Source organism: Suncus etruscus, chromosome 1 (genome assembly GCF_024139225.1).
Source record: "Suncus etruscus isolate mSunEtr1 chromosome 1, mSunEtr1.pri.cur, whole genome shotgun sequence".
Classification (NCBI taxonomy): domain Eukaryota; kingdom Metazoa; phylum Chordata; class Mammalia; order Eulipotyphla; family Soricidae; genus Suncus; species Suncus etruscus.
The window spans coordinates 164,619,231-164,639,210 of record NC_064848.1 but is presented as its reverse complement, the minus strand read 5'-3'; the positions used below and the strand labels follow the sequence as shown (position 1 = coordinate 164,639,210).

At 47.8% G+C, this 19,980-nt stretch overlaps 2 protein-coding genes and 1 non-coding gene across 3 annotated transcripts in view; 1 reads left to right on the top strand and 2 right to left on the bottom strand.

The window, feature by feature from the left end:
- Window positions 1-19,980, top strand: part of PIGS (phosphatidylinositol glycan anchor biosynthesis class S) — a 1,033,024-nt gene that overhangs the window by 868,136 nt on the left and 144,908 nt on the right. The gene's annotated exons all lie outside the window — the stretch shown is intronic.
- Window positions 1-19,980, bottom strand: part of KSR1 (kinase suppressor of ras 1) — a 159,913-nt gene that overhangs the window by 48,990 nt on the left and 90,943 nt on the right. The window contains 1 exon segment of the mRNA XM_049772774.1: window positions 14,682-14,822. The gene's annotated coding sequence lies outside the window, so the exon portion shown is untranslated.
- On the bottom strand, window positions 11,835-11,998 carry LOC126025518 (U1 spliceosomal RNA). The gene has a single exon (XR_007501470.1). It is a non-coding gene; the product is annotated as a U1 spliceosomal RNA (small nuclear RNA).

Here is a 19,980-nt window from a genome sequence, read left to right as displayed (position 1 = left end):
GAGCCCTGATTCCCCAGCCCGGGGACTCACAGGGGATCCCAATATTGGGTCACGGAGGACACTGGTTCCTAGGCTGCTTTGCTGAGCCCTCCAGTCTTGCCCATGTGTGCCACTGGCTGACACGAGATGCTCTACCTTGCAGTAACAAGGTATGGGATTGGCTACAGTTGCTGGTATTCTTGCTCCTCAGTCACAGGTGGAGTTGGGTGGAGTTGGGTGGCCCAAATGGCTGTCCCTTACCCATCCCCCACAGCAGCTGGTGTCACAGGCCAGGCTGGACACCAGCTCGGCCTTACCGGCAGCCACGGGGCTGTGCGGGACCTAAACTTAGAAACTTGCACAGTGGTCAGAAGCCATCCTTATAGCCAGAGTAGGTCAGATGGAGTGTGAAGATGCCAGGGCCTTGGCACCAGGGTCAAGGCACAGGCCTGGGAATGTGGGACTGAAGGATGGTGCCAGAGACGGCAGCGGGAACCCTGACTGTGTCTCTGTTGCTGCTTTAGTGAGAGACAGGGAGGCATGCCGTCAGAACTGCTTCAGCAGACGTCCTTTAGGGGCCATGGGTGAAGTCTGGATTTGGGGTGGGGTATAGGCAGAGGAACCCCCAGCTTCTCCAGCTGTGGTGCAATAAAAGCATTGATGCTTCCTAGGATCAGGTCCCCAGAGGCCTGGGTGGACTCCTCAAAAGAACCCCACAGTGAGGATGAAGGACACACAGGGCTGGCATGGGTGAGTGACTGGAAGGTGAGTGGGATAAGAGAAAGGGCTGCGGAGACACCACACTATGAACTGATGAAGGGACCTGACAGTTACCTCTTTATGCCTAGAATGCTGAGCCTAGCATAAAAATCCATATTTGGGGAGATGAGGAAGGCATAGACACCTGGGGTACAGATTTTGCAGTGGCTGGGTTCTGGGCCCATCGTTTTTACTAGGGTGAATCTGGGTTTGAGAAAAAGCCTTGCTGCAGGAAAGTCAGCCACTTCTGGGAGAGTAAAATCCAGTTGTCTGCTCCATATGCCATCTGGCAAGTATGGCAAAGAAAAGGCAGATGGGCCAGGTTTTTGAACCTTGGACTGTGGGCAAGAATCTGCCCCTCTCTGAGCTTCAGATTCATTTTATGAATGGGTTTGGCTGAAGCAGGGGTTCTCATTCCTGACTATATACCACTACTAATTGGGTTTGTTTGTTTGTAAATGTGGAATGAGGAAAGGGGGTTGGAGCAATAGTACAATAAGTAGGGCACTTGCCTTGCACAGTCAACCTGAGTTTGATCCCCAGCACTGTTTGTTCCACAATCACTACCAAGAGTGATCTCTGAGCGCAAAACCAAGAGAAAGTCCTGAGCACTACTAGACATGGTCCAAAATCTAAAAATAAATAAAATAAAATTAAGGATCCTGAGAACAGGAGATAGCACAGAAGGTAAGGTAAGGTTGTAACCTTGCACCTGTTGTAACTAATATGGTCCCTACAGCCCTGCCACGAGAGTCTCCCAAGCCTAGAGCCAGGAGGAAGCCCTAAGTATCACCAGGTATGGCCTAACCCCTCATCCCAGAACCCACCTAAGACCTACCAAATCAGAATCTGAGGGCTGAACGCTCTGAGGGCACAGACCCATGGGGCCTAAGTCTGGTCAAGGGAACTATGGTGGAAAGGGTCTGAGAAGATCCAGGTTAAAAGGTGGGTCAGGCCAGACTGACAGCACAGTAAGTAGGCTGTTTGCCTTGCATGCGACTGACCCAGGTGCAATCCCTAGCATCCCATATGTCCCTTGAACCTGCCAGGAATAATACCTAAATGCAGAGTCAGGAGGAACCCGACCACCACTGGGTGTGGCTCAAAAACAAAATAAAACAAAACAAACACAAACCAAAACGTGGGTCTTGTGGCAGTGCTGCTCTCCCCCAGGGATATAACCCCTCTTTGCCTTCAGCAAGGCTCACAATCCATCAACTCAACTGCAGCCTAGTCCCAGTTTAGGAGTGCCCTGAGAGATATGCTGCCCCATATACTGGCACCTTCCTTGTTCCAAACAAAAGGCCCATAGACAACAGAGCCAGGATAGACTCCAGAGGGGAGAAGTCTCTGGCTCAAGCAATGGAAGCTTCAGAAAGATGCTACAGAATTTGGGAAGCAAACAGCAATGCAGGGAAGCAAGTTAAGAGAGAAGAGGTCCAAAAAAGGTGAATGAGGTTTCACTCATTCTCCTGCATGTCTGGAGCTACATGAATGACAGATCAGAACAACACAAAAGAACATGTCACAGTAAGCTGGGAAGAGGTGGAGCGGGAGAAGGCTTGCCAGCAGTCAGAGATCCGCTCACTTGGGGGTGACAGTTGGCATCAGGGGAGCTTGGCAAGCAGCAGTCTCTGCTGACACAAATTTGGCAGGGGGGTTGAGCTGAAGAGGCCGGGTCAAGGGTGCATCCCACAAGCCCAATCTAAGCCTTGGCCCTTGCCGAGCTTCCCCCTCCAGCAGGCCACTGAGCCCGCCCCATGCGAATAGCAAGTTTGAGGTGGACCAGCAGGGAGGAATAGGTGCTTCAGGGGAGCATATGAGGGAGCGAACTTGCAGGGAAGTCAGAAAGAAGGCTGTGAATAACTGCCCTGGCACACTGACAAGCCTGGTAGGACAGAGGGATCAGGGGAAGGATCTGGTTTGACATCTCTCTACCGTGGGCTCCTCAGATTTCCTGGTAGAAGTCAGCAGGGGCCTCAGGCATAGCATGTATGCAGCCATCTTTTTGATGTGTGTGGATCACCAACATCACCCCTTCTGCCTCTTTTTGATCCACTGAATCCTGCCAGTGAGGCCCAGTGGGTGTCTGGGTTCCCTCACCTCAGCCAAGTCATGCATCCAAGCCATGAGCACCAGGCTGCTTCGCCTAGACAGGGGCCACCTTGTTCTGGAGCTCTCCTCCCTTAGGTGACCAACCAGAAGATAGGTCACTTGGGAGTCTTGAGGCAGGCAGCCCTGCTTTGTAGTTTTCCAGTAACCCTGCAAATGACACCAGACCCCCAAAGGGCCTGAGAGCTCTTTGAACCTCACAGAGCCCAAAGAGATAGCCAGGATTCAGGCCAAAGAGGCCATCCCTGAGGGACCTGGTTCTGAGGACCTGAGAGAGAACAAAGGGTGTTTGTGAGCTTGGAACAGGGAGGTGGGGAGGAGCGACTCCAGGACCTCAAACAGCTCTAAGAGACCTGAGCAGTCGCAACCATCTAGTCTGCTTCTTTAGCAGTGGAGAAAACAGGCCTGGAGAGAGGGGAGGAGAGGACACTGGTCTGAGTCATTCAGGACAGTGCTAGGACCAGGGCTGACATTTCCCAACACCTGGACTTACTGTGATCCTGGGGACACACCATATCACATGCTGTGCTTTTTTAACCGATAGAAACCTTTCATGTCAGCCCCCTTTTCAGAGTCATTCTAAAGAGGTGAGCCAAGGCAATACTCCTCTGAGAGTCGTATCCAGGCATTGGCCTCAGGAATGAGTAGTCAGAGCCTGGAAATGTGGCTCAAAAGGGTGAAGCACATGTCTGGCTGTGTGAGGCGCTGAGTTTGACCCCCAACATGGCACACTCCACTCCGACCCAAAGTACTGCCAAGCGTAGCGCTGAGCACTGCCTCTGGGCACAAGCCCTGAAGAATAGAAAGACTGCCAAGCCATGTGCTCACCCTGTGGGCACAGAGCCCTGAGAAATGACAAGCAATGGGGCTCTATGCTCTTCTTCCTGGAGTGGAAAAGTCCATTATGTTGGGGGCTCAAAAGACATAAGCAAGCAGCTGCCTGACCATGTCCAGCCAACCCCAGAGAGATCCACAGACTCCTGCACTGTGGGTAAGATAGTACATCCTTTTCTCTGTGAAAAAAAAAAAAGCAGAAGCACCTGCATTACCAGCTCCATCCAGACACCAGGTTCTAGAGGCAGCTTAAGCCCCACACAGGGCTACAGCCCAGATATTCCCACCACCCAGCTTCACAGCATACTTCCACTTTCACACTGCAAAAAGACAACTAGGATTTCCCTGCTACTGGCCTGGGCACCCTACTGGGGAGTTGTAAAAAATGAGATTGAGAAAGATCAAATTGCATCCTCATGACACAGCAGTCAAAAATGGAGCTTGGAGGGGACCCATTCCCTGGTGCTCTGAGCTGGTTCTTATGGTTCTATAAGGTTTAGCCAAGAGAAGTTGTAAGCACTGCTGCATTTTACGGTATTATACTACACAGTGGTTCGATCCCGCGGTGTCCCATGTGGTCCCCCAAGCCAGGAGCGATTTCTGAGCGCATAGCCAGGAGTAACTTGAGTGTCACTGGGTGTGACCCAAAAAAACAAACATATAAACAAAAAAGATGACCATAAAGTTTTTTTGTTAGTTTTCTGGGAGTGTGTGTAAAATGATGACCATAAAGTTTTTGTTAGTTTGGCTTTCATTTTGGGGTTACGCCCAGCTGTGTTACTGTGTAAGTTGGGCTTACTCCTAGCTCTGAACTCGGGGGATCATTCCTGGTGGGGCTCAGTGAACCATATGTGCTTGGAATCAAGCCCAGATTAGCTGCATGCAAGGCAAGCACTGTTGTATGAGAGCAATACAATGGCGATGATGAGATGAAAGAGGGTCTATGTATGGCCTACTTGATCTAAAGAGCAAGAGACCAGTTTACAATTTCCTGTTTTCCACACCCTGCAGAAAGTACAGGCTCCTCAGCATGGGCCCTATCAAACCTGAACACAAACAGTCACCAAATCCATCAACTAGCAGCACAGGGTTTCTGACTGAACTAGATGAGCTGGGTTCCGGACACATTTCTGATAGCCTCCAGATGTGTTACTTTCAATTCAGGAAATTTGATAAGAAGAGAAGTTGCCTTCTCTAACACCCTCCAGATATGTTCGATACCCATCAGAACCAGGAATCAGGGCCAGCCGGTCACCCATTCTGGGGACCTAGGAAAGGCCGCCTGGTCCCATACCCCAGTGCCTACCTCAGAGCTGTTGGGCTCAGGCAGCTCCAGGCCTTGTGCTCCTGGCACCTCAGGAGGAGGGGACCCTGTGCCCCGGGCAGCCCTGGCTGTGGCCCAGCTCAATAGGCAGGACATGGTGAGGGGCCTCAGCTGTGGTCCCTGGCAGCCCTGTCTCCGGTGCAGCGTCCTGGGGAAGGACGGGGAAGGGAGCAAAGTGTGTTTTCATGACTGTAGTGAAGAGTCATTGCAGCCAAAAATAGTTCATGCCTGAGAGCTGGGGAGTCAGCACATACCTCCGGAGCAGGTGCAGGGCTGACACGGGGCTACAGGCACTACAAACCCAGCTGCCCACAGAGCTGGCCTCAGAGATTTTCCTTGCCTCACTGCTGCACCTCCACCCCAAAACCTTTCCCTGACTCAACATGGAGCACTATCACCTCTTTCTTCCCAGTGAGTCATCAGGGAAACCCCCCACCCCCGCACAAACTCTGTCTGTTCTCAACCCCCCTGACCACCGTCACACCTACAGAAAAAGTGCTAGTAACTACTGCTCTCACAGCTCAAAGCTGTGCCCCAGAAAGAGTAAACTTAATAGCATGCAAATGAAAAAAATAAGCGTGAAAAATGTCAAATGGTTGGGAACATGGTGGGGAATTTTACTTTTCTTTCTTCGCGCATTTCTGCATTTTCAAATTTTCCTACATTGAACACTTATAATTAGACTTAGAAAATGCCACTCTGGAGTAAAAGTTGAAAGAAGACACCCAGGCATCTCCAGCAGGAATGCATAACTGGGTCCTGGCTATGAGAATCTCGTGTCTGTGTGTGTGGTGTGTGTTTATGGTGTGTGTCTTTGTGGTATGTGTGTGGTTATGTGTATAGTGTGGTATGTGTGTGGTTGTGTGCCCGTGCGTTATGTGTGTACTGTAGTATGTGTATGGTATATTTGTGTCTGTGTAGTGTGTCTGTGAAGTGTGCATTATGTATGTGATATGGTATGAATGTAGTATGTGTGTGTTTGTGTGTGGCAGCCCCAGCCCTGTAGCTGGATGCCCTGGATATGATTTCTGGCTCTTCCTCTCACTAAATGATAAAGGTGGCAGGTGATACCGTCTATTGTACACTGGATAAAAGTACTTCCTCCTGCTTCAGCTCATTCTGTGTGCCTCTATCTCTATTTCTCATGCTGAATGCTAAGACCCAGCATGATGACATTTGGAAGCAGAACCTCTAAAAGGTAAATCGGTCATGATGGTGGAGTCCTCCAGAAAGGGAACGGCAGCATCTAAGCCTCCATCCCTCCACAATGTAAGAACATAGAAAAGGCAGGTAGAAACCAGGAAGAGGCTTCATATGATGCGAAATTTCTCAGCTCCAAGACACTCTCTCTCTCTCTCTCTCTCTCTCTCTCTCTCTCTCTCTCTCTCTCTCTCTCTCTCTCTCTCTCTCTCTCACTCTCACTCTCACAGGCACACCAGGAAGGGGCTTCACATGATGCTAAATTTCTACACACACACACACACACACACCCCCAGTATGGAGGCTGCAGGCCAGATAGCCACACACACACACACACACACACACACACACATACCAGGAAGGGGCTTCACATGATACACACACACACACACACACACACACACACACACACACACCAGTATGGAGGCTGCAGGCCAGATAACTGGCCGGGCAACTTCTGCCTTCCAGGAAGGGGCTTCACATGATGCTAAATTTCTCAACTCCTAAATCGGTAGAACACACACACACACACACACACACACACAAGGGGCTTCACATGATGCTAAATTTCTCAACTCCTAAATCGGTAGAACACACACACACACACACACACACACACACACACACACACACACACACACACACACACACACACACACACCCCAGTATGGAGGCTGCAGGCCAGATAACTGGCCGGGCAACTTCTGCCTTCCAGAGGGGGAAATTCCATGCAAGTTCACAGATCACACAATGGGAACAGACACAAAAACACCCATGATAAGACATGAGTGAACTACATTTAAAAAGAGTACAGGGTAGGTTGCCTGCCTTGCATGTGGCCAACTCAGATTTGATCCCCAGCATTCTATATGGTCCACAGAGTACCATCAGGAGTGATTCTCTCCTCTCTCCCCCCGCCCCACACACACAGGTTATTCCACTGACAGAAAAAGGGGGTAGATTGAGCCTCTCAGGACATCTATGGAAAGTTCTGGTGGGGGGGTGGGGGGTGGTATTAGTCATACTGATACCAGTACTGAGGAAGGCCAGGTCTGTCCCCACAGGCTCTCCCTCTAGAAGGGATCTCTTTCCTCTAGGAACCACTTTTTGGCTACAGAAGGCCCTGATCCTTCAGGTCCTTACCCAGGTTGCCAAAGGGCAGAGCTGAGACCCAGCTAGGTCAATTGGAGCTCTTTCTCCTTGTCCTCTGTGACTGATTCTGGTCAGGGATCATAAACAAAGCCAAGCCAATCAAGCTCTTCCTTGAGATTTTTCAGCTACAGAAGAGGGTGGAAAGCTTGCCAAAGGTAAAAGCTCATATTATTCTACAAGAAGGTAGAAAGACTTCATTACCTCCTGTGTCTTCTTCACCTCTGCCTCATGAGGAGGGCCTATCACGTGAGCACTGTGATATCAGACTTCCTGGACTTTTCATTACCTAAACTAACAGTTCCTGTGTTGTCACTTTATACTAGAACTTGCTATTTAAAAAGTTTTAATGTGGGCTTGAGTAATAGCATAGCGGTAGGGTGTTTGCCTTGCACATGGCTGACCCGGGACGGACCCAGGTTCAATTCCCAGAGTCCCACAAAAAAAAACAAACAAAAGGGCCCGGAGAGATAGCACAGCTGCGTTTGCCTTGCAAGCAGTTGATCCAGGACCCAAGGTGGTTGGTTCAAATCCCGGTGTCCCATATGGTCCCCCATGCCTGCCAGGAGCTATTTCTGAGCAAACAGCCAGGAGTAACCCCTGAGCACCACCGGGTGTGGCCCAAAAACAAAAAACAAACAAACAAAAAAAAAGTTCTGAGTAGTGGCAGAATATAACAGCTTTTACTTTAAAAAATGTTTACTGTATGCCATGTCATCCTTCCATCCACCTACCCATCTACCCATCCACCCATACATCCATCCTATCCAAAGACAGCTCCTAAAAACCAATCACTCATTTTATTTAGCACAAGGATACAACAGCAAACAAAACTTGTGTTTTTTTTCACAGGAAGCCTATGTTCTAATAGGAAATACAAAATTGTTTAAAGATTTAAATAATTAAAAATGTAATTCCAGGAGCCAGAGAGATGCAGAAGGATGGTGGTTCAAATCCTGACATCCTATATGGTCCCCCGAGCAAGCCAGGAGCAATTTCTGAGCATAGAGCCAGGAGTAACCCCTGAGCACTGCTGAGTATGACCCAAAAACCAAAACCCTTCCAAAAAATTAATTCCCAAGTTATAAAGGTCACTAATGTGACATTTAGTGGGGGCAACTTTGTTGTTCACTAGGCAAGCTCTCTACAGAGCTGACTTCTAAAGTGTTCTTTTTCGGGGGGAGGGGGGGAGGGTTTGGGTCATACCTGGCAGTGTTCAGGGGCTATTTCTGGCTCTATACTCAGAAATTGCTCCTGGCAGCTCGGGGGACCATATGGGATGCCAGGATTCGAACCAACGTCCTTCTGCATGCAAGGCAAACGCTTAACCTCAATGCTATCTCTCCGGTCCCAATTTCTCAGTTTTTAACTAGAGCAACAAATGGTACATACAAAGCTCAGAAGGGAGACTAAAGGGGTGGGACAAAGGGAAGGTGTTTGCCTTATAGATACCTGACCTAGGTTTAATCTTGGGCACTTCATATGATTTCCTGAGCCCTGCCAAGAGTACAAAGCCAGAAGTAACCCCAGAGCATCGTAGGGTGTGGTCCATTCTCCATCCCCACCGATACTACCAATGATTACAATTTTAAGGTTCAGAGCAGTTGGGGATTTATGTATGGATTCATCACTGTTGAGTGGAAAGTCAGAATTTGTCTGCATACTCCCCCACTCCCGATTTCCACATACCAGGGCTGCTGGTTGACTGCATCCAAATGGATGTTCATAAGTATCTTGCTTTCTAAGAGAGATGACTGCCCAAGGCCCAGAACTGGAAGTAGGGCTCCTGGGAAACAAACTGAGTTTCTTTGGTTTGTTTGTTTGTTCATTTGGGTCACACCTTATAATACTCCTGACTCTGTGCTCAGAAATTGCTCCTTGTAGTGCTTAGGAGACTACATGAGATACCAAGGATCATCTGAGCCAGCCACATGCAAGGCAAATGTACAGCCTGCTATGTCATTGCTATACCCCCTTTTACACTGCATTTTATTTTTTATTATTTTTATTTGGGGGGTGTATTTGGGTCCCCATCTGGAGGTGCTTGGTGGATTATATGCAGTACCAGGGATCAAACTGGGTTAGTTGAATACAAGGTAAGCACCTTAATCCATGGACTATTTCTAACCTATACTGTTTTCAAAACACAAGGCAATAGAGCTCTGTAATAATTTAAACACGTTGGTGTATGGACACAAGAACTTGTCTGCCATTTATTGAATCAGATCTCTTCTAGAGAAACTCACTTTGAGGTCAACCCCAGACACAGGCCGACAGTCCAGGACTCCTTGGTTCAGATAGTGGCTGAGGCATGTGCTAAGCCTAAGCATCTTAGAGCAGAGCTATAGGCAAAAGTCTTGCTCAGATCTAGTGTGTATCACCAACAGAAACCAGGGGCAATTCTAGAACCCTGGACCTCTGAAGGTCATCAGTGGTTCTCTGAGAGGCTTATGATTCATCATCATTTTGTATGCTTTTACTTGAGACTTGGCTGTGCTTAGGGCTTAGTCCTACAATATATGGTGCTGGGTATCCAACCTAGATTGGCAACATGCAAGAGAAATGCATTTCCCATTGTATTATTTCTATTGCCCTAGAAATTCATCTTCCACTAGACAAATGACAGAGCCTGAGATGCAAACCCTTTGGGTAACCTCACCTGATTTCAATTCATCAAAAAGACTTTGTACTAGATGCTGAGGCAACAAACAAAACAGCCAGACCCTGCCTGCATGGTGTGTCGAAGCTAGTCTAGGCCCAGAAAACCAAAGCACTTTTTGATTTGTTTGTTTGTTTGTTTTTTAGTTTTTGAACCACACTCAACGGTTCTCAGGCTTATTCCTGTCTCTGTGCTCATTATTCCTAGTGGAGCTTAATAGACTATATGGGATGCCAAGGAAGGAACCTGGTTCAGTAGTGTGTGAGACACATGCCCTACTCACTGTACTATTGCTCCAGCCCCCAAGGGCCTTGAAGGGCTTGAACTCATTGCCCAAACCTAGCAACCAGCACAATGCTAACAATAAGTCATGCTTTTTCAGAGTTAACTAGGTACACACCAACACTAATAACTCAAGATCAGGAAAGCCCCTTCACCTGTTGAAGAGTGATGACCACAATTTCCTAAAGACAGAAATCCTGAATGAATGAATGAATGAATGAATGACTGAATGAACACCTAGGAGTTGGTATATAAAAGGATCTGTTTAGGGGCCAGAGCGGTGGCACAAGCAGTAGGATGTTTGCCTTGCACATGCTTAGCTAGGATAGACCACGGTTCGATCCCCCAAATGGTCCCCCAAGTCAGGAGCAATTTCAGAGTGCATAGCCAGGAGCAATACCTGAGTGTCACCGGGTGTGGCACAAAAACAAACAAACAAGAAGGATCTGAATAGATGCCAAGTGATGCCAAGTAAGGCAATGGTTGGATGCAGCAGCAGGGGTGCAGAGAGGCCCACACAGGTCAGTCCTTGACTCTGGATCCCACTTCATCCAGACCTCTCCTCTCTTGGGGCCCTCTGCTGGGCATTTTGGTTATTTGTCACTATCTGATTAGCCACCATATCCCCTAGGACAGGTTGTTATTTTTTTCATCATATAATCTCCTGTGAAAATTAATCTGGGCCCCTGGGACAAAGTATGTGATCAATGAATGTATAGAAAAAGGAGGGAGAAGGAGAGAGAAAAAGGAGAAAGGAAAGGAGAGAAAAAAGGACCAGTTTGATTGCATAAACCCCAGAGCAATTCCAGACAGGGCTATTCTGTGTAGGATATCAGGTGAGAAGGAAGCTAACTGTCAGGAGTCATAAAGAAGCAAATATGAGTCCTGTTGGTGCTTACAGCTCTCAGTGCGATATTGATAAGCCAACCAGTCTCTGAGCTTCAGTTTACTGAGTGTTAACACAGGTTCATAACATCCCATCCACCCAGGAGAGAGGATTCAACAGGACAAGATATAAACACTCTCCCCTGGAAGACTCTGATAAATAATGTATCAGGCAAGGTGCTTGCTTGCCTTGCACATGGCCAACCCAGGTTTGGTCTTTGGCACCTCATATGATCCCCTGAGCCAAAAGTAAGCCCTGGGTATTGCTCCCCACCCCCATTCCTTAAAACTGCTCCTTGTATCCTTCCTTAAGCATCATCTCTCCATTCTGAGTCTCTCTCTTCTCTCTTTCCTCTCCTCTCCTCTTCTCTCTCTCTCTCTCTCTCTCTCTCTCTCTCTCTCTCTCTCTCTCTCTCTCTCTCTCTCTCTCTCTCTCCCCCTCTCTCTCTCCCCCCCCCCTCTCTCTCCCCCCCCAAGTGTTAGTTCTGCTCTGAGGGTCACTCCTGATGGTGCACCAGGGACCATATGAGTTGCCAGGTTCTGGAACCTGGGTTGGCTGCATGTAAGTGCCTGAACCTATTATATATGTGTGTGTGTGTGTGTGTATACATATAATATATACATACATATATATATATATATCTCCCCCCCCAGGGGAGAGCGCGAACGCAGTCCCCCACTACCACAAATTATGCAGTCGAGTTTCCCACATTTGGGGAAATCGCAGGGGTCAGCCCATCCGGAGTGCAATGGATAAGCCTCGCCCTGGGGAAACCACCTTCGTGATCATGGTATCTCTCCTGCCAGGTAAGTATTGAACCTATTATATTTATCTCTCCAGCCCAGACCTCAATTTCTTGAAATCAAGGCACCAACCCGGATACATGAGCAGCCACGCAGTCACATGAGGATATATGGGCTCTCATGTAAGGTGTCCCCCAGCTACCAAAGGGACAGGCTGTAGGCCAGAGGCCCTGCTGGCTCCATAGAGCTGCAGGAATTATACTGATGAAATCTGAATCAAATACCACTTCATTTTATTTGGTGGGGCACACTCAGCAGCACTTAGGGGTTACTCCTGGCTTTGCTCTCAGAAATCACTCCTGGCAGGGTCAGTGGTGGTGGGGGAACCATATGGGATGCAGAAGAGTCAAACGAGGGTCAGCCATGAGCAAAGCAAATGCCCTACCTGCTGTGCTATTGCTTGGGTCCACCACTTCACTTTCTGTCTGAAAGTCTCCTGCTCCACAAAACCTCCACTCCAGAGCCCCCACAGAGATACAGTCATGGGGAAGCAAGCTGTTGACAGGACTGGCTACTTTCCTTCCCCTCCCCACAAGAAGGTCTAATGCCCTATGTGCAGAGTGAAAGAGAAAGAGAAAATGGCTGAGGGTGGGAGAGGGCTATGGATTGGTGTGCACACTGTCAATGAGAACACGGGTTCCATCCACAGAACCACATGGTTCTCTGAGCACTACTCAATACTGTTTTAATTAAAAAATAATGGGGGAAAAATAATGGGGTGGGGGTGGGCGGAGAGATAGCATGGAGGTAAGGCGTTTGCATGAGTGCAGAAGGTCATTGGTTCGAATCCCGGCATCCCATATGGTCCCCCATGCCTGCCAGGAGCGATTTCTAAGCGTGGAGCCAGGAGTGACCCCTGAGCGCTGCCAGATGTGACCCAAAAATAAATAAATAAATAAATAAATAAATAAATAAATAAATAAATAAATAAATAAGGGGCGGGGAGATAGCTCAGAGGTAGGGCATTTGCCTTGCATGCAGCCTACCCAGAACAAATGGTAGTTCAAATCCCAGCGTCCCATATGGTCCCCTGAGCCTGCCAGGAGCAATTTCTGAGCATAGAGCCAGAAGTAACTCTTGAGCACTGCTAGGTATGACCCAAAAACAAAAACAAAAATAATGAGGTAGGGAGAAAACTGGTTAGTCAGGGACATAACAAATCCCATTATTGGACTTGCTTGCATCTTCAATCCAAAATCCAGCATCACTGAGAACTTTTTCTGTGAATCTATGCCCATGGCTCCAGCTCTGGAATTCCAGCCACTGCACCTACATCTCCCTTCTAGAACAATCTCAGCCAGCACTTGCTACTTCCTTTAACAACTTCCAAAAAGGAAATTGCTAAAGGTGGAAAATAAAGCTCCAGGCTTATCAGGCTCTGAAATCATTTTCCTTGAGAAAACCAGAACATAAAGCTATAATTTTTGGTTTCTAACCTGGTAGATCTGGACACCTGGGCAGAGAGGGAAGGTTGTGCTTCTTCCCAACACTCTCTCATGTTCTATTCCCATCCCAGCATGTCCCCATGAGTCTTGTCTCTTTCTCTGCCACTCTCTTCCTCTCAACAGTTCCCCAGATAAAACTCCAACTTCACCCACCTACTTTGCTTATCCGTCTCCTCTCAACCAGGTCCATCCCCAAAGGTTCCTGGGAGGAGCAGATTTATTGGACCTTGGATATCTGAAGCACTGTTCTTCCTACCTCATTCATCCAGGCTAAAATTTGAGGAAGGCTCCCAGTCTGATATTCCACATTTTGGAAGAGAAGAAAGGATTTTTTTTTTTTGTAGGGGGTTTGTTGGGGCACACCTAGAGGTTACTCCTGGTGGGTTTAGGAGACTATATGTGATGCCACAGATTGAACCTAGTCAGCCGTATGCAAGCCTTACCCACTGTATTAGTATAGCTCTAGCCTCAAGAAAGAAAAGGATTTATATGTGACACACATCTAGATGCCCAGTGTTGATTGGTTGTTGGCACACCAGAGCTGCCCTGCACCAGGCAAAGAGCAAGTTCTGCAGACATGATGGCTGGTTACTCAGCAGCTTAGTAGTGGGACTTTGGGTGGAGAGGAAAAGAGAACAAAGGAAGGGCCAGAACAATATGCAGAGGGTAGGGCGTTTGCCTTGCACATAGCTAACCCAGTTTAATTTCCAGCATAAGGTCCCCCAAGTTCCTCCAGGAGTGACCCCTGAGGGCAGAGCCAGGAGTAAGCTCTAAGTACTGCCAAGGATGGTGCATCCCCTCAAAAAAAAAAAAAAAAAAAGAGAGAGGACGAAGGAAAGAATGTAGCACAGCCACTGCAAGCAAAGATTAAAGGCAGACACTTGTTTCCAGTTCCAGAGCTTATGAGCTATATGAACTGTGATGCACTAACCACCATTAGGAAACTACACAGGCTTTCATGAGATTTAGTGATGTGATCTACAAAAAGCACCCAACACAAGCATACTTCCAGGATGCTGGGTGCTGGCATGCTATGACTGGTAGATATGCTCAGGCAGTCTAGTTCTCAAGGCCATGATGTTAGAACAGGTACTGAAGCCACAAATCCTGGGTCCCTCCCAGTCACTGTTGTCTCCAGGCCCCTCTCCAAGAGCAGGGCACATTGCCCTCTTGCTCTTAGTCATGGGAGAGCTCGTCCTGGGATTTATGGACACCCCATACCAATCCCCTGAACTGAGTCCCCACTTACCTGTACCACCTCTTGCCTCAAGTTGAAGGTATACAGCCAATCACTGAAGTGAGGGTAGCTGTTGAGCTCTGGAGTCCTCTCACTAGGAGCCACACTCAGCTTGCACTGCCTCTGTTTGCAGATGTAACGGACCAGCTTGGCCTGCGGGTAACCCAACAAAAGGAAAACAAGACATGTTCAGAGAGGGATGTGTGCCAGAAAGGGAAGCTGGGGCACAAGTGGGCAATATGGTAAGAATAGGAGCCTATGGTTGTCCACTCTGCTGTCTTCAATGGGACACAAGAGAGGAAAGAGGGAAAGAACAGAGATGGAACTGGCAGAACCTGCAATGATCTTGAGATTTGGTTCCCAGAGCAAATGAGCATGACCTGACCTCACCCACTAACCACGATGCTGGGATAGAAGTGAAAATGAGTGAAAAGAGTGAATGTAAGAAGGGCTTGGGTGTGAGTAATTGATGATTTGGGAGAGGATGAGTAATGTTGACCTAAGATGCTTCCACTGGGCAGGGTGAGGGGTGGGGGCTGCAGTCACACGGCGAAGGAGCCTTGACTTGAGTCTGCACCCTAAAATATACATATATCAGGTAATCAAGCCTGAGCATTTTCTAGAGAAAAATGAGTGCATTTTTCAAAAGGCATTTTTTTCAAAGCCCTTCCTAAACCAGAGAGATAATTCAGTGCATAATATGCTCGCTTTGCCAACCTGTTTTTGATCCCAACACTCCATGTAGTCCCAAACCTGCCAGGAATGATCCCTGAGAGCAGAGTAAGGAGTAAACTCTGAGCAGAGCTGGCTGTGGCCCAAAAGCAAACAAATGAAAAGCGAATGCTTCCAACAAGTTTAAATAAGGACAACCTGGTTTGTTCTCTTTGACAAGCACTGGGCACTGACTGGGTGCCCACACTGTGCTCACAAGTGCGAGGGGCAGAAAGATATGCAGGGAAGGCAGAGTCCAAGCTGATGGAGAAGCAGGTAGGAGAAGAGCACATGAAGCAAGCCTGGAAGGGAAGGGGGACTGCTGAGACCAGGGAATCAGAAAGAGCATCAAGGGAGAACAAACAGGACTCTAACCGGCGACTCTACCCTATCCAAAGGCAAGTACCACCTTCATAGTTTTGTACAAGAACCAGCCACTTCTCTGCCTGGCTGCCCAGGCAATTTGGGTATCAGCTCCTCCCTTTTTCTATCACCTGATATGCTGTGAATTTCTCAGCAGGTTCCTCTAAGTGAGAGCGATAAGGACTCTCCTTGTTGGCCTAGTCACAATACTAAAAATGGATGAATAATAACAGTTTCATTTCCAGCATCTAGAAAGGCTCCCAATTTCCAGTTAGAACAGAAGCTCTTAATCATTTTGGACCACAGACCTCTTTGGCAATCTGGAAGATTTATAATCCCTTCCTAAGAAAAATGTTTTTAAAAGCATAAAAAGGGGACTGGAGAGATAATACTGGGATTGAGACATTTGTCTTCCAAGTGGCCAACCCCGGTTCCTTCCCAGCACTGCCTATGGTCACTTAAGCAACCCTCCCATTAGTGACCTCTGAACAATGTTGATGTATGGCAGTTGGGCTTGGACATGCCCCTTGGACACGCCCCACTGTAATGACAATTGAACCTGGACACGCTCCTGGGCACAACCCCTGTCATGCTGTGTATAAAAGGAAAACCTTGGACAATTGGAGTGGGGCCAGGATAGTGACCAGAGCAGTGCCTTCTGGTCTGTGGGGAGCGAGGGATAAAGCATCAGAGAAATGCTGCCTCCTTTGTATTTATTCCTTTCTTTCTTTTTTGAATCCAGGCCTCCCCCAGCCACCTCTGACTGGTGAATTAACATCTATCTCTCTATCTCTCTCAGAAACTTCTGGGGCAGTGGCGTCGGTCCTTAGACTCCAGAAAGAATAAAAAAGGTGGTTGGTTTCTACTTCTCTCTTCTCTCTCTCAGTCCTGGGTTGCTACAAGTGGGTGTCACTGGGTGGGCATGAGGCACCACCCAGCAACTGGGCACCATGGGCTCTGTGAGCCTTGAAGCACTGGGCTCTGGCAGCCTTGGGCCCTTGCAGTCGAGCAGCAGTCGAGCAGCAGGTGGACTTGCAGCTTACTGCAGTAACATGCTGGAAAATGGCAAATTTCTACAAAATGGTGCCCAAACAGGGACACCATCTTATAGCAAGTCCTGATACTGCTAGTGTGAGCCAAAGTATAAAACAGGAGCCAGAAGATAGCTCAAAGGCGGGAGCACATGTTTTGCATGCAGGAGGCTCAGGCTGGATTCCCAGCATTGCATGGTCCCACAAGCACTGCTGGGAGTGACCTCCAGGCGTCAAGCTGGATATAGCCCCTGAGTACTGCCAAATGTAAGCCCCTCCTCCTCCAAAATGAAAAGCATAAAAGAAAACACGTAGGATTACCATGGAAAACAATTATGTTTAGACATACTTATCAAATTGTGATTAAAGTACCAAAAATTCCGATTAAAGCAGCCAATAACTATCCAGACTTTGAAATGATGTCAAGTATAAACCACACTTTTAGAAATTTGTAAGATTTGAAAACATGGGCGATCTCTGTGACCAAGTTGCAACTATTTGCTAAGATGATGTGGCTTTGTTGCCTACATCCAAACTGGTCAAAATGTTAAACTTCAGTTAGGTTTATGAAAATTAATGGTAGCATTGTATCCCCCAGGGTCAAGGACCCCTGAATTCTATCTACAGACTCCAGGTAGAGAAGCCTTATGGTTTAGAGGCATAAAATAAGATCCAAAATGACAACAAACTCTCATTTCTAGTAGATTAGCTTTTTTTTCACCACTTGCAATCTGCTACATTTGTAAACACTGGACCTGCCCAGTAGGCCAGAACATGCTAAGTCTTATATCTTCAGTGGGGGCACCACAGCCATCGTAGATGGGAACAACTGATAGAGAACAAACAGCTCCGTTTAACTGTAGAATTTTGATGTTTGGGGAAACCTACACAGAAGCACAATCCAAGAGCAGCATGTCCATTAGGCTCTAGGACAGACATTACTAATCAAACATGCTGAGGTTACACAGCTCCAAGCAAACACTGCTGGACAATTCATCTCTGCTGGCCTGAGATGCACTCCCCCAATTCCAAGCACAAATTTGCACTTAAGATAAGAACATCACTTCATCTTAAAGGGGTAAGTAGAGGCTTTCACTTCCTAACTCAGAAGAACCAGAGATGGCTTACAAAATCAAGGCTTTCTCTGGATCTGTTCCATTCCACTCCTGCCCCCAGGCACATATTCACTACTAACCCCCCAACCCCTTCCACCCAATACTTCCTGCACTTCCAACCCTTGGGCTTTGGCTCCAACAGTTCACTGGACTCAAAGACCCTCCTTCCTCCAGCTCTGTGATCTTGACCCAAGTCTATCAGTCACAATCATTCTCCATGTTGACCAGAGGGCTCAGGCTGCTGCGGGAAGAGTGGCATGAGAATGGGGGTGCAGCAAAATGAGGGTGAGGAGAACCTGCTTCTTGATGCTGCATCATGCTCATTCCGAGAAGCCTCAGGCCAGTGCAGGCCCACGCAGAGGTTGGTCAACCTGGTCTTGGCAATGAGCAGGTGTTTGTGGCTTTCTGAAAGTAAACTCAAATGCATCCTCCCCTTTCAGCTTTGGAGCCCTCCTCCCAGTGACCTCTTCAATCTCTACCAGGGACATCACTTAAGTAAGCCCTACACCTCTTATCCTCCTCCAAGGCCCACCCTCCTCCAGCAGCTCATGCACCTCAGGTCTAAGAGAGTGTTTATCTATGTCCCTTAGACTGGGAACCCCAGGAGGCTAAAGCTGGGCAGAGATCTTAGTCACCATCAAGATCCCAGGGGACAGCTTGGTGCCTTGCACAGGCTGTGTTCCTATAAAACTCTTTTGAACAGACAACTGAATGGTAAGTAGCCAGAGTGGGCACTCATATATCAAAATAATAGTGGAAAACAAACACCAGCAGGGCAAGCAGAGACTCAGGTGTGGGGAGTCTCACTTACCAGGGTAAACCTCTAAAGAAGCGTGAATGGTTTCTTGCAAAGGTTATTCGGGGCCCAGAAAACAATGTGTCACAGAAAACAATATGGTCACAAGTTCATCCCCAGAGTTCCATGTACTCTAGGCAGGCATGATCCTGGCAGCACGATCCTGCAACCCTGGCAATCACAAGCAATGACTGACTGTACTGAAGCCAGATAAGCACAAACATTGTTTTAAAAAAAAAAAAAAGGACCCTGACCCTGGAAAGATTAAAAAGTGAGTGGTGAGTGCATAGCCAGGAAGTGTAACCTCTGGGGAGCATATGTGAGCATGGTAGCAGGCCCCGGCAAGCCCCACAATTGTTATTTAGGTGCCTCAACTCAGTAAAAACGCAGCAAGTACATATGCCAGCACCACCACTAGGAGCACAGATCTTGGTGAGCAACACAGCTAAAAACTGCAAACACCCGGATCAAGGGGCCACCCTAGTATCATTAGGCTTCACTGTAGAGGCCCCCAACACCTTCCCCACAATCAAACAAGCAAAACGAAAAAAAAAATTAAGAAGACTCAGACAGTACACTGAGTAAGGTGCATGTCTTATAATGCACTGAAGCCAGGTTCGACTCCTTGTAACCCATATGGTCCTCCAGGTCAACCAATCAATCCGTAAGCCCTGAAGAAAATAACACCTAATAAAAAATGGAGCCAGAGAGATAGCACAGTGGTAAGGCGTTTATTTGCTTTGCATACAGCTGATCCAGAACGGATGGTGTTTCGAATCCCAGCATCCCATATAGTCCCCCATGCCTGCCAGCAGTGATTTCTGAGCACAGAGCCAGGAGTAACCCCTGAGCACCACCGCTGGGTGTGACCCCCCCAAAAAAAAAAAACTCAATTAAATAAAACAGTAAATACACAAATGTCAGCCCTGTGTGCAAACCAAATCATCACAATAAAGGGAATCATTAACTAATTGGTAAATTAGTAAAAAACATAGGTTATGATAGATACCTCTACCTACCCCAACTCCAAATATTCCAAAGCTGTTGGGTTCAGGATTGTGCAGAACCTACAAAACCCCAACATGAATGACTGTAGAGGTGAGGAAAGGGAGCAGGCATAGTAAGCTGTGTCATCTGCCTGCAGGTCTGGAACCTGAAGGCCATGAAGGAGAAATGATACCTATAGATACAGGCCCCACAAAAGGAGTCATGCTGGCTTTATTCTAATAGTTGTGGTGCTGGGGCAGCAACTCTCATTTGAGCAAAATAAGGCTACTCTCAGCCATCATAGCACA